The following is an 11,598-nucleotide window of genomic DNA, read 5'->3' as shown; positions in this document are numbered from 1 at the left end:
AAGACTTTCGACTGAGACTTTTCTCCTAATTATGACTTACTATCGTTTAATTATGAGACAGAGGTCATTATTACCTGAGGCAAAACCTGCAAGGCTTTCTAAGCCTTAAATCATCAATTTATTAGGACATCACGTTCACAGTAACACTTTCGTAGAAACTGGAAGTATCCTCGTGGTACGTTAGATGAAGAAAAATGGCAGTAGCTAGGACTAAATAAGTTTTCTGTGCAAAACCTTTTGTTGTTTCAGCACCGTTGGTGTGAAACCACTTCATCAAATTTGCATCTTTAACATAGCAAAAGTGGGCGGAGTAAGCATCAAACAGTTCACCCTGAAAAGCATGGGCTGAGGAAAAGGAGACACAATCAGGTCATAACATTTTTGTAACTAGCGCATTTCTCAGGCGTGGGCAGTTAATTTCCCCAAGGGGCCTCGTGAGAAACTGGGACTGTTGTGGAGGGCTGCATCAAAACACAGAGCCCAGTTCAGCTCATATTAATGTTATCCTCCTTACTGTATGAGCTCATTGCTGAGGCCCTCCACAGCAGTCCTATTTCTCATCTGGCCCCTTGGGAAAATTAGTTCCTTGATAGAAACTGAAATATGATGTACTGCTGCAACAAAAACGGCAAAAGTGTGCAATCATATTTCTATTTTTGGAAATGGGTTTAATTGGTCCCATTCACTGAACCAGTGATGAGGTGGATAGGATGGTTTTAAAAGGATTAGATAATAAAAAAAAAAAAGTGGCATGTAGATGGGTGGTTCCCAGACTGCAAACACTATACTAGCTACATGTAGTTACATGTCTCCACTCTGGGTCACATGGCACACCTAACAAAGGCAGGTACTTTGAAATTCCTCACCCTGCCCAGTGAGGAAGGAAGCAGGGCCATTAAAAAGCCATGGAAGTTGTTCTAAAAGTGAGGAAAAGTAACATTATGCTGTCGTAGGCTGTCGATTTCATCGAGCCTCTTATTCCTAATGTAAATGCAAAACTCACACCAGTCTATAAGTACACTGCTCAGAAAATTAAAAGAATGCTCTGAAAACACATCAGATCGCAACTGGATAAAGAAAAAAAAATTATTCTGCATATCTATACTGATATGTACTGGGTAATGTGATATGAATGAAAGGATACCACATCGTTTGATGGAAAAGAAAATGATCAGCCTATAAAGGGCTGAAATCAAAGAGAAAAAATGATGTGGCAGGCTAATCCATTTTGCCAAAATTTTATAGTAGCAGCTAAAAATGGTACTCAATAGATTGTATGTCCCCCAGGTGTTTGTATGCATGTGTGACAATGTCAGGGCATGCTTCTAATGAGACGATAGATGATGTCCTGGGGATCCTCTCCCAGATCTGGACCAGCATCACTGAACTCTTGGACAGTCTGAGGTGCGACCTGGTGGGGTTGGATACTACGAAACATATTGTTCCAGAGTGTTCTGTTGGATTTAGGACAGGCGTCTGAGGGCCACTCAGTGGTAGTAATTCCTTCATCCTCCAGGACTTGTGTGTATACTCTGGACTGGACAGTGGTCTGTCTGATGTGCAGTGCAGGAGTCTGTACTGTCTCCATTCCTGTTCACCCTGTAAACCTCAGACTTTCAGTACAACGCCTGGTCATGCCAACTAACGAGATAATATGACAAAGTGTTGGAGTGCTTGGAAGTATTAGTGATGAGCATAAGAAAGAATACAGAGCATTAGTAGGTAATTTGTGGAGTGGCCTGAAAGGAATCATCTGGTTATGTGTGTGAATAAGAACAGAAACGATGACTGACTTCAACAGGAAGAGGACAGCTCTATGACCCGTGTCTATCCTGACACAGGATGCTGATGTAATGTTTGAGTACAAGCACTGGGGCCTCCACATTAACAACTGACTGAACTGCAACACCAACACAGATACTGTGTATTTCCTATGAAGCTGAGAGTCTTGTGTGTGTGCAGTAAAATTGAGATTTTCCATTAGTCATGTATGCAGAGTGCAGTGTGCTGGAGCTGGTGACACTGTGGACTCTCATCTCTCTCCCTCTTTTCTCCTCTTAAAGCAGACAGTGTTCTGAAACTTTTAAAGCTCTGCAGAAAGACTTGAGAACTGTTGCGCAGCACCACTTAAAAAAATTACTCCTTGGAAGCACAATATGAAAAAAAGAGGGATGTCTTGAGACATTTGGACACTAACCTCTGTCATATGTGGTCATTGTTAAATAATACACCAATCATCAGATAGCTTTATATTTCTAAATATAAAAATTTGGTGAATCTGATCAAACAGATTTTAAGTAAAAGAGAAATGCAAACAAGTTTCGCAACTTTTCCCTAAACAAAATGTACAAAAATGGGCTGATATCAGACAGAGTAGCCATCTGAATACACTTTGACTTTTATACTTCGACCAAGGAAACAAGAAAGGAGGACGAAACAGTAAAATATGCCACTGTGTTACCTGATTTTTGTGTTTTTCTTTTACATAAATAAATGTGCACTGTAAATGATTGCAGAGAAGGCACAAATCAGTGCACAAGGAAAACAAATATCATCAGAATTCAGGAAATGAAGTGTTTGAAGGTCAAAGTTTCCTGGGGAACATCCAAAAGCTACGCTCATTCTTCCCTATTCTGCCTGCACGCTGCAGAGAAAACAGGTTAGCTTAGTTGTATCTACTGAAACCCAGAGCTAAACTAGCACTCTTACGCTGAAATAATACAAAATGGCCCCATGTTAAGTTAACAAGGACATAATAGTAGATCATCAGAAGCAAGAGACTGTGCTTTTGTTTAGCTGGGTGGACAAACTAGTTTAACAGAGACTTGTTTCATTCTGGATGAATACTGAAAGAGTAGTGTTCCAGCTCCAATATTACTCATAGACTACATTATTAAAGATATACCTTGTATACTTATAGTACAAAAATTAGAAGCTAAATGTACAGAATCACAGGCAGCAGGCTCCAGATGCAAGAGCAGGGCATGAGCAGTCCTAACGAAAGAGAAGGATCTGAAATTTTTTTCCATACTTTACACAATATAAGCCAAGAGTTTACAGAAAGGCTTACATCTGCAATATCCATATTCATGAAAGAATCAAAATCTAAGTAGAACATATGGGAGTCTGGTGTGTATGTGTGGAGAGGTTTGGAGATATCACATTTATTTGTGGAAAAACACGGGCTCTTAATGTGGAAATCAAAGAAAGAAAAAAAATCAGCATCAGTCCACGGTATGATCATGTGGGGATCAGCCTCTTAGCATTTTCCCAGTGTGGGTGGTTTGGTGGGTGCATGTGTGTGAAAGAGTGTTATGTGCTGCCAAACACAAAGCAGGCAACATTTCGCCCTCTAGTGTTCACGGCTGTGTTTGGACTTGATTCCGACGCGCAAATAACTGAGTGCTGCTCAATGAAAAGTACATAGATAGATGAGAAAAGGTCACAAAGTATTAAGGTACTTGTGATTTTTGGGATTTTTTAAACTTAAATATTTGGATTCTCTTTGTATTACATAGTGTTATAGTGTAAACATATACAAAACATATAGCATAAATGCATGCATGTGCAATAAAACTAGCAGACCTAAAACCCCTGATTATTTTAACAAACATATAACCATTTACTTGTTTGATATCACTAAACAATATGTATACTTCACGCTTATTTACATATCTGAACGTGTATATCAAACACACAGTTGTTGTATTCACATTTCGGCATGGTGATGCTGCTAATCCATTTTTATGCCACTGTCATTGCACAAAACAGGTGTTTCTCTGTTCTTTTGTGTTACACTGGTATCTCTCTTTTGAATACAATTACACAGTGCTTTATATTTGAATTTGCAACCCATGTAGATGAGCTAAAGTTAGAGGGCGGGACAACAATTGGATCAAAGCAGGTATATCTTTAGTATCATATGTAGCAGTTTTTACTCTTTCTCTGTTATGACAAAAATCTGTAATCATAGAGCCAGTTTCATGTATGAGGGGACAGGGTTCAAGATGTGCTTGAAAATCATGTTCAGATCTTTTTAAATTACTGACTTCATACACTTAATTACTTTTGGATCAAATGGTGATTCCCCCTTGGAACTGTAGCTAATAAATCTTGAACAAGAGTTACTTTTACTGGAAGTTAAAAACTAGGATGAAGCGATGACTTCAGAATTGAGCTATACGTGGCGCTGACTCTTAGCTCAATTACTTTAGATTCATAGAGATATTATCTTATCGTTAACTGTATTACTGTGCCAACACAGTATATTGCTGCCAAACAGACCTATCAGATCTGCTGAGGTACGTGTCCCTGTAGCATGAAGCTACATTTCTGAGAAAGTGTATGCTAGGATGAGGCTTCCATGGGTGGGCAATTCATTCTCCAAAGGGGCCACATGAGACACTAGGACTGTTGTGGAGGGCTGCACCAATACGCTGAACTTAATTCTGCTCATTATTGCTTAGGCTATGCTGTAGTGTATAGAGTTAAGATGAAGCTTTCTATTTCTACGCAGTGTTACTGAGCCATGACTTCATGTTGTAGCTATGAACTGTCACCAGGGGACAGTATCAGACAATATTTCCAGCCACCTGTTTCTGTTTTTATTGGCTCTAGCTTAGCTCTTGCCCCAGAGAAAACAGAAGTCGTAGCATATGTAATACTCTGATAAATATCAGTGGTATTTATTTTGTTTTCATGAGAATAAGTTAAAGAGAAAATAATTGTTCATGGTGAGGTTAAGAGTGGTATAAATATGTGATATAAATGTTTGTATTAAAATGCATAAATCGTGTGTGAAAAAATCAGTTATGTTAAAAAAACATAATTTCATGGAATGTGAATGTCTGTTAAAAGAGAGGAGGTGTAACTTGTCTTATATGCTACGTCACGAGAGGTCATGACTTGCAGATGACTTCCGGGGGAAAGAGACTCGGGAGGAAGAGAGGAGAAAAAGGAGGATTACTAAAATGGCATAGACGAAGCACAGACTTCGGGACTGCTTATGTCACCAAAGTTGTTCGGCAACAACATATCACCCGTCTGCGGACTTCCCGGTAATCATTCGGAGCGTTTGAGCCGGGCTTCCCGTATCCTTTGTGCTTGGCTAAGCACGAGGCACGTTTGGCTACGTTGGCTAGCTGGAGCTAGGCTAACGCCACGGTCCTGGCTAACGGAGATTCCGCCGGAGCGAAGAGACGGAGTTTGAGAGTTGTCTCGGGAGAGAGTCGCTAACCGTGGATGATTTGCTGCTATCTAAGGAACCGGAGATTCGTTGCTCGCTGCCGCGAGTGGAGACGGTTGCTACCACAACGAGCGAGTTATTCATCGGAGGAGGTGGAGACATCACGGATACTCTGAGGTATTGTTGTTATTATTAAGAGCTCCAACTAAAGGGCGCCAACAACAAAAATAAACTAAGAGTGCACTCTGGGGAAAGAATAACATTGGACAGGTTAAGGGAAAAAATACTAAAATCTATCCCCCGGGGGTTTATTGTATGTTTTGTATATGTGTTTTTTTCATGAAGAAAAAAAGGGTTGGATGTGAATTTCCTGCAATTGTTTAATACATTTTCTAACCCTGAGATCCTGTGTTGGGTTTATTGCATGGTGTCTTATCATTTGAGTATTCACATGTATTAGCCTTAATCGGTTAAGTGTATTTCCTTAGCCTCCGCTTGTCTGTGTAGACACGAGAATCATATGAACCTTAGACTGATATTTATTTTTCGAGATGTATCTTTTATCACAGAATGTTTAAGTAGAGTCAAGACTGCACCCGAGGGCATAAGGGGGGAGTCTTGTCACACGAGCCGGTGGTAAAAGTGTTACATTTTTGGGGGCTCGTCCGGGATCGCCGCCTGCTACAAACATACTGGGATCTACTGCAGAGTCTATGTTGAGATTGCTGAAGGCTGCAGAAGGGCCGCCGATATCTGACAGGGCTCTTCTGGCGGGGGCAGGAGGGACCACTGGTCTGGGAAAGTCATACTCGTAAACATCCTCCACACTGGCCTCCTCCTTTTTGTCCTGCGGAACAGCTGAATGCTGAGGATGGTAGCTCAGAGTTCTGCGTCGTCTCCGACGAGCCGGCCTGGGCCTGGATGTTACACATGGATTCGTAATCCTGGGGGTCCTCAGAGTCTCTGTCCCCCACCTCACTGCCGGAAGGTCTGAGCATGTTTGTTGATCTGCCGGTATTTCTAACAACTCAAGATCTATATTTTTCCCTTAAAGACAGCGCCATATAGCCCTGTTGTGGTGGGGCCTTCGTTGCAGGGCGTGGCACCATGTAGTTTGCTGCCCAGGCTGGCTGGTCCAGGGTGGAGGGGAGGGGTCTCCTTTCGAGTCTGGATTCCTGGCCGACCAGGGAGGGGCGCTCCGGTGGGGGAGGAGGGGGAGGCTCTCTCAGTGCTGGAGGCAGAGGTAGAGGCTTGTCCCTGTGAGTGGCTACCATTTTGACTGTGGCTCCCTGACTCAGTGCACTATGGGAGGTGGAGGACCTCTGCTGTAAGAGGTCCAGTCGCAGAGGCACCGGAGGCAGCTGAGACACTGGAGACGGAGGGCGCTCCACTTTGGTGCAGGCCAGCCTGATCATGACAAGTTGCTGGTCTTCCAGCCGATCATCCTTTTCCTCTTCCTTGCCTGCGGCTTCTGCTCTGCTCGACCCCTGGAAACCAGCAAAGGAAGCCCCAGTGGCCTTCGGGTGAAAGGGGTCCACTACAATAGGCTCTGTGCCTTTAATCTCACATCGGCTAAACGGGCAGCCCTGACCCTCCGATTCCTGAGTAACTTTGATGTGGTCCTGTGGAGACGGTTCACACAACCCTGTAAGGTCTGGGTTCCGTACACGGCCATCTGGGAAAAGATAGAATCCCTCTCTGTATCCATCAATGAGTGCTTGGAAGAGTGGTTTGTTATGCGGGATGGTCTGCAGGATGTTCCCATCATCTGTCACATAGCCAATTACCCACTGGCCCAGCCGAGTGCAGCTCAGCCTGAAAATATAGCTGCCAGGTATGCGGATGAACCTGTGCAGTCGAGCCTTCATCTCATCATAGGTTAAGAAGGCTATATAACCAGGGTGTGTAACAGCCAGGCTGCTCCAGTTCCTTAGAAGAGATGACCATGGCTGAAAGAGCCTTGTAAAGATGTCAAACTCGAAGACGGAGATGTAGTCGTTACAGGTGAGGTCGATAGTGGATTTGAGCGCCATGGCCTCCAGACCTGAGCTAATAGGGTGAAACTCATGAAGAGCCTGCCGAAATGTCCTCCATGGCACTATGGTCTTGTCCCTGAATGACCTTCTCCAGAATTCAGCAGCATCAGCTTTGGTAATCCTGAAGTTGTCGCCCTGAAATAGGCCATTGGGGAAGATGGCTTTTAACTCCGCTAGCATGTGACTGAAGATCAGAGATAGCTTGGTAAGGTTTTGCCTGGGCTGGGAGTTCTCCTCGTACATCCTCTTCTTGGCCTCCTTAAAAAGACTCATGGTCTGCTTCGTCTTGTTCGTCAAGTTGTCGATGACCACGCGGAAATACTCGTTCTCGCCGAGGATCTCTATTTTGCCCTCATACCTGGACAGAATGGTGCGTAAATGCTGGTAGGTATTCGGCAAAAGATCCGGGATGTAGGGCAGATTGCTCTTCAACGCCACCTTGGGGTTCTCGCACAGATGCACCACCTTATCCATGAGTTTCCAGCATTTTTCCACCATTTTCTTGTCAACCACTGCGGGCTGGTGAGGCTGGAGAGCTTGCTGGTGAGGCTGAAAGGCGTCCTTCATCAAGCCGATGAGACCGGCGCCCCTTCTCGGATTTCCGGCCATTAATTCGGTTGGTGACAGGGGGTTAGCCCGGGGCTCTTCTGGGGGTGGGTGGCTGACAACCTGACAAAACTGACATTTATCCAGTGACAGCTTCAGTCCTTCGTCCTTTAGACGGTCAAGCACCTTCAGCAACCGGATCTCATGCTCCTCAAGTGTGGCTCCAAACACAATGAGATTGTCGAGATAGACCAACACCTCAAGCAAGTTCATGTCTCCAACAGTTTGTTCCATTACCCGCTGAAATGTAGCGGGAGCCCCTGTCACTCCCTGTGGCATTCTTTCAAATTGGAAGAATCCAGCCGGGCAAATGAAAGCTGTCTTTTCCTTGTCGGAGTCTGCCATGGGCACTTGATAGTATCCACTCCGAAGGTCAAGCACACTGAACCACTTGCTTCCACTGAGACATGCCAAAGCATCTTCAATTCTTGGCACCGTGTATTGGTCGGGAGTGGTGTGGCGGTTTAGGGTCCGAAAATCCACACACATCCTTATTTTCCCATTCTTCTTTCTCACGACCACAATGGGTGAGGCATAAGGACTGCGTGACTCTGTAATAACACCAGCAGTTTTTAGCTGCGCTAGATGCTGTCTCAATGCCTCTACGTCAGCAGGTGGCAACCGACGAGACCTCTCCCGAAATGGTTTGTCCTCTGTGGTTTTAATAGTGTGCTGGGTGCTCTTACTGCATCCGACATCAAACTCATGCAGAGAGAAAACTTCACTCGTTATGCTCAAGCTTTTCCAACAAAAGACCAGAGAGCCTCTACGGTTGCAAAGGTGTTGCTGGAGAAGTATTTCGTTCATTACGGACTGCCACGGAGGATGCACAGTGATCAGGGCAGAGATTTTGAAAGTCGTCTTGTTCATGAAGTGTTGAGTTCGCTTGGAGTTGAAAAGTCAAGAACGACGCCCTATCATCCTCAAGGAGACCCTCAACCCGAGAGATTTAATAGGACGTTGTTGGACATGTTGGGGACCCTGGAACCGAACAGAAAGAAAAATGGAGTCAGCACGTCGTTCATTTGGTTCATGCTTATAATTGCACTCCAAATGAAGCTACAGGTTTCTCTCCTTATTTCCTTATGTTTGGGCGTGAAGCTAGGTTACCTGTGGATTTGTGTTTCGAGACTTCTAGTGATGGCACACCACAGAAAACTTACCTCAAGTACGTTTCTGACCTGAGGAAGGAGTTGAAGGCTGCCTATGAACTAGCAGAGTCCGTCGCGGCCAAACAGAATGAGAACAATAAGCAGCGGTATGACAAAAGAATCAGGTTCACACAGTTGTTACCTGGAGACAGAGTCTTGCTACGAAACCTCGGGTTACAGGGGAAGCATAAACTGGCCGATCGCTGGGCGTCAAAACCATATGTTGTGGAAAGCAAGATGCCGAACCTACCAGTGTTCCGGTTGAAACCTGAAGATGGTGATGGACCAATCAAGATCCTCCATCGAAATCACTTTCTGCCTCTTGGGGAGAGGATATGTCTAGACTCTGCATCCCATACGGATCTCACCCCTACAAGGAGAGTCTTGCGATGGAGGAAACAGAAAGAATGCACAGACAAGCCTGGAAAGGAAAAGACACTATCGCAGAGAACGGCAGATAAAGACTCTGAAAGGGAAGGAGTCACACCCAGTGATAAAGATGAGAAAGAGTACACTGACTCCGAAGATGAGGATTTTGGCCTTTGGTGTGATCTGACTGTTGAACCTCTCAGGTGCAACATGGATAGTGATACTCTGGAACCATTCAGTCTGGATTTGGGTATTTCCTTAAGCGACGTAGCTGAACAACCAAAAACAGTTGGGCTGGGAGTAACACAGGAATGTGTAGAGGAACCTGAGACGGACAGTGTAAATGAATCTGAGTCTGTTGAGATCACCGAAGCCGAATCACCTGATACTTGCGAGAATCCTGAGGAGGCAGGGAAAGAGAAAACACTGAATGCAGACCTTATTTCGCAAGAAGAAGATACTGGATTTAACTCTGAGACTAATCCTGACTTTGACATTAAGACCAGACCTCAGAGGTTAAAGAGGGCTCCTTTGAGGTTAACTTATAATGAACCAGGTCATCCCAGTGTGGTAGCCGCCACTACAGTGAAATATGTCTCTTGTTTTTATAAGTGGATAGGTACATCCATCTTTGCTTAGTTGTGTGTTTTACTCACCTGTTGTGCCATAATGGTTTATGTTTTCAAGGTACAAAGTCATGAGGGCATGCTTTTCTTTGGTGGGGGGAGAGTGTAATACTCTGATAAATATCAGTGGTATTTATTTTGTTTTCATGAGAATAAGTTAAAGAGAAAATAATTGTTCATGGTGAGGTTAAGAGTGGTATAAATATGTGATATAAATGTTTGTATTAAAATGCATAAATCGTGTGTGAAAAAACATAATTTCATGGAATGTGAATGTCTGTTAAAAGAGAGGAGGTGTAACTTGTCTTATATGCTACGTCACGAGAGGTCATGACTTGCAGATGACTTCCGGGGGAAAGAGACTCGGGAGGAAGAGAGGAGAAAAAGGAGGATTACTAAAATGGCATAGACGAAGCACGGACTTCGGGACTGCTTATGTCACCAAAGTTGTTCGGCAACAACATATCACCCGTCTGCGGACTTCCCGGTAATCATTCGGAGCGTTTGAGCCGGGCTTCCCGTATCTTTTGTGCTTGGCTAAGCACGAGGCACGTTTGGCTACGTTGGCTAGCTGGAGCTAGGCTAACGCCACGGTCCTGGCTAACGGAGATTCCGCCGGAGCGAAGAGACGGAGTTTGAGAGTTGTCTCGGGAGAGAGTCGCTAACCGTGGATGATTTGCTGCTATCTAAGGAACCGGAGATTCGTTGCTCGCTGCCGCGAGTGGAGACGGTTGCTACCACAACGAGCGAGTTATTCATCGGAGGAGGTGGAGACATCACGGATACTCTGAGGTATTGTTGTTATTATTAAGAGCTCCAACTAAAGCGCGCCAACAACAAAAATAAACTAAGAGTGCACTCTGGGGAAAGAATAACATTGGACAGGTTAAGGGAAAAAATACTAAAATCTATCCCCCGGGGGTTTATTGTATGTTTTGTATATGTGTTTTTTCATGAAGAAAAAAAGGGTTGGATGTGAATTTCCTGCAATTGTTTAATACATTTTCTAACCCTGAGATCCTGTGTTGGGTTTATTGCATGGTGTCTTATCATTTGAGTATTCACATGTATTAGCCTTAATCGGTTAAGTGTATTTCCTTAGCCTCCGCTTGTCTGTGTAGACACGAGAATCATATGAACCTTAGACTGATATTTATTTTTCGAGATGTATCTTTTATCACAGAATGTTTAAGTAGAGTCAAGACTGCACCCGAGGGCATAAGGGGGGAGTCTTGTCACACGAGCCGGTGGTAAAAGTGTTACATTTTTGGGGGCTCGTCCGGGATCGCCGCCTGCTACAAACATACTGGGATCTACTGCAGAGTCTATGTTGAGATTGCTGAAGGCTGCAGAAGGGCCGCCGATATCTGACAGGGCTCTTCTGGCGGGGGCAGGAGGGACCACTGGTCTGGGAAAGTCATACTCGTAAACATCCTCCACACTGGCCTCCTCCTTTTTGTCCTGCGGAACAGCTGAATGCTGAGGATGGTAGCTCAGAGTTCTGCGTCGTCTCCGACGAGCCGGCCTGGGCCTGGATGTTACACATGGATTCGTAATCCTGGGGGTCCTCAGAGTCTCTGTCCCCCACCTCACTGCCGGAAGGTCTGAGCATGTTTGTTGATCTG

The 11,598-nt window shown here is 44.5% G+C and overlaps 3 pseudogenes; all 3 read right to left on the bottom strand.

Annotated features, from left to right (window-relative positions):
- Nucleotides 1-4,663: 4,663 nt before the first annotated feature.
- LOC113025173 (E3 ubiquitin-protein ligase CBL-like) lies at nt 4,664-6,195 on the bottom strand (annotated as a pseudogene).
- Nucleotides 6,196-6,197: 2 nt separating this feature from the next.
- LOC113025171 (E3 ubiquitin-protein ligase CBL pseudogene) lies at nt 6,198-8,825 on the bottom strand (annotated as a pseudogene).
- A 2,102-nt stretch (nt 8,826-10,927) lies between these two features.
- LOC113025174 (E3 ubiquitin-protein ligase CBL-like) lies at nt 10,928-11,597 on the bottom strand (annotated as a pseudogene).
- Nucleotide 11,598: the final 1 nt, after the last annotated feature.

Source organism: Astatotilapia calliptera, chromosome 7 (genome assembly GCF_900246225.1).
Source record: "Astatotilapia calliptera chromosome 7, fAstCal1.2, whole genome shotgun sequence".
In the NCBI taxonomy this organism is placed as follows: Eukaryota; Metazoa; Chordata; class Actinopteri; order Cichliformes; family Cichlidae; genus Astatotilapia; species Astatotilapia calliptera.
The sequence above is the reverse complement of the archived record's forward strand: the minus strand, read 5'-3'. Positions and strand labels throughout refer to the sequence as shown.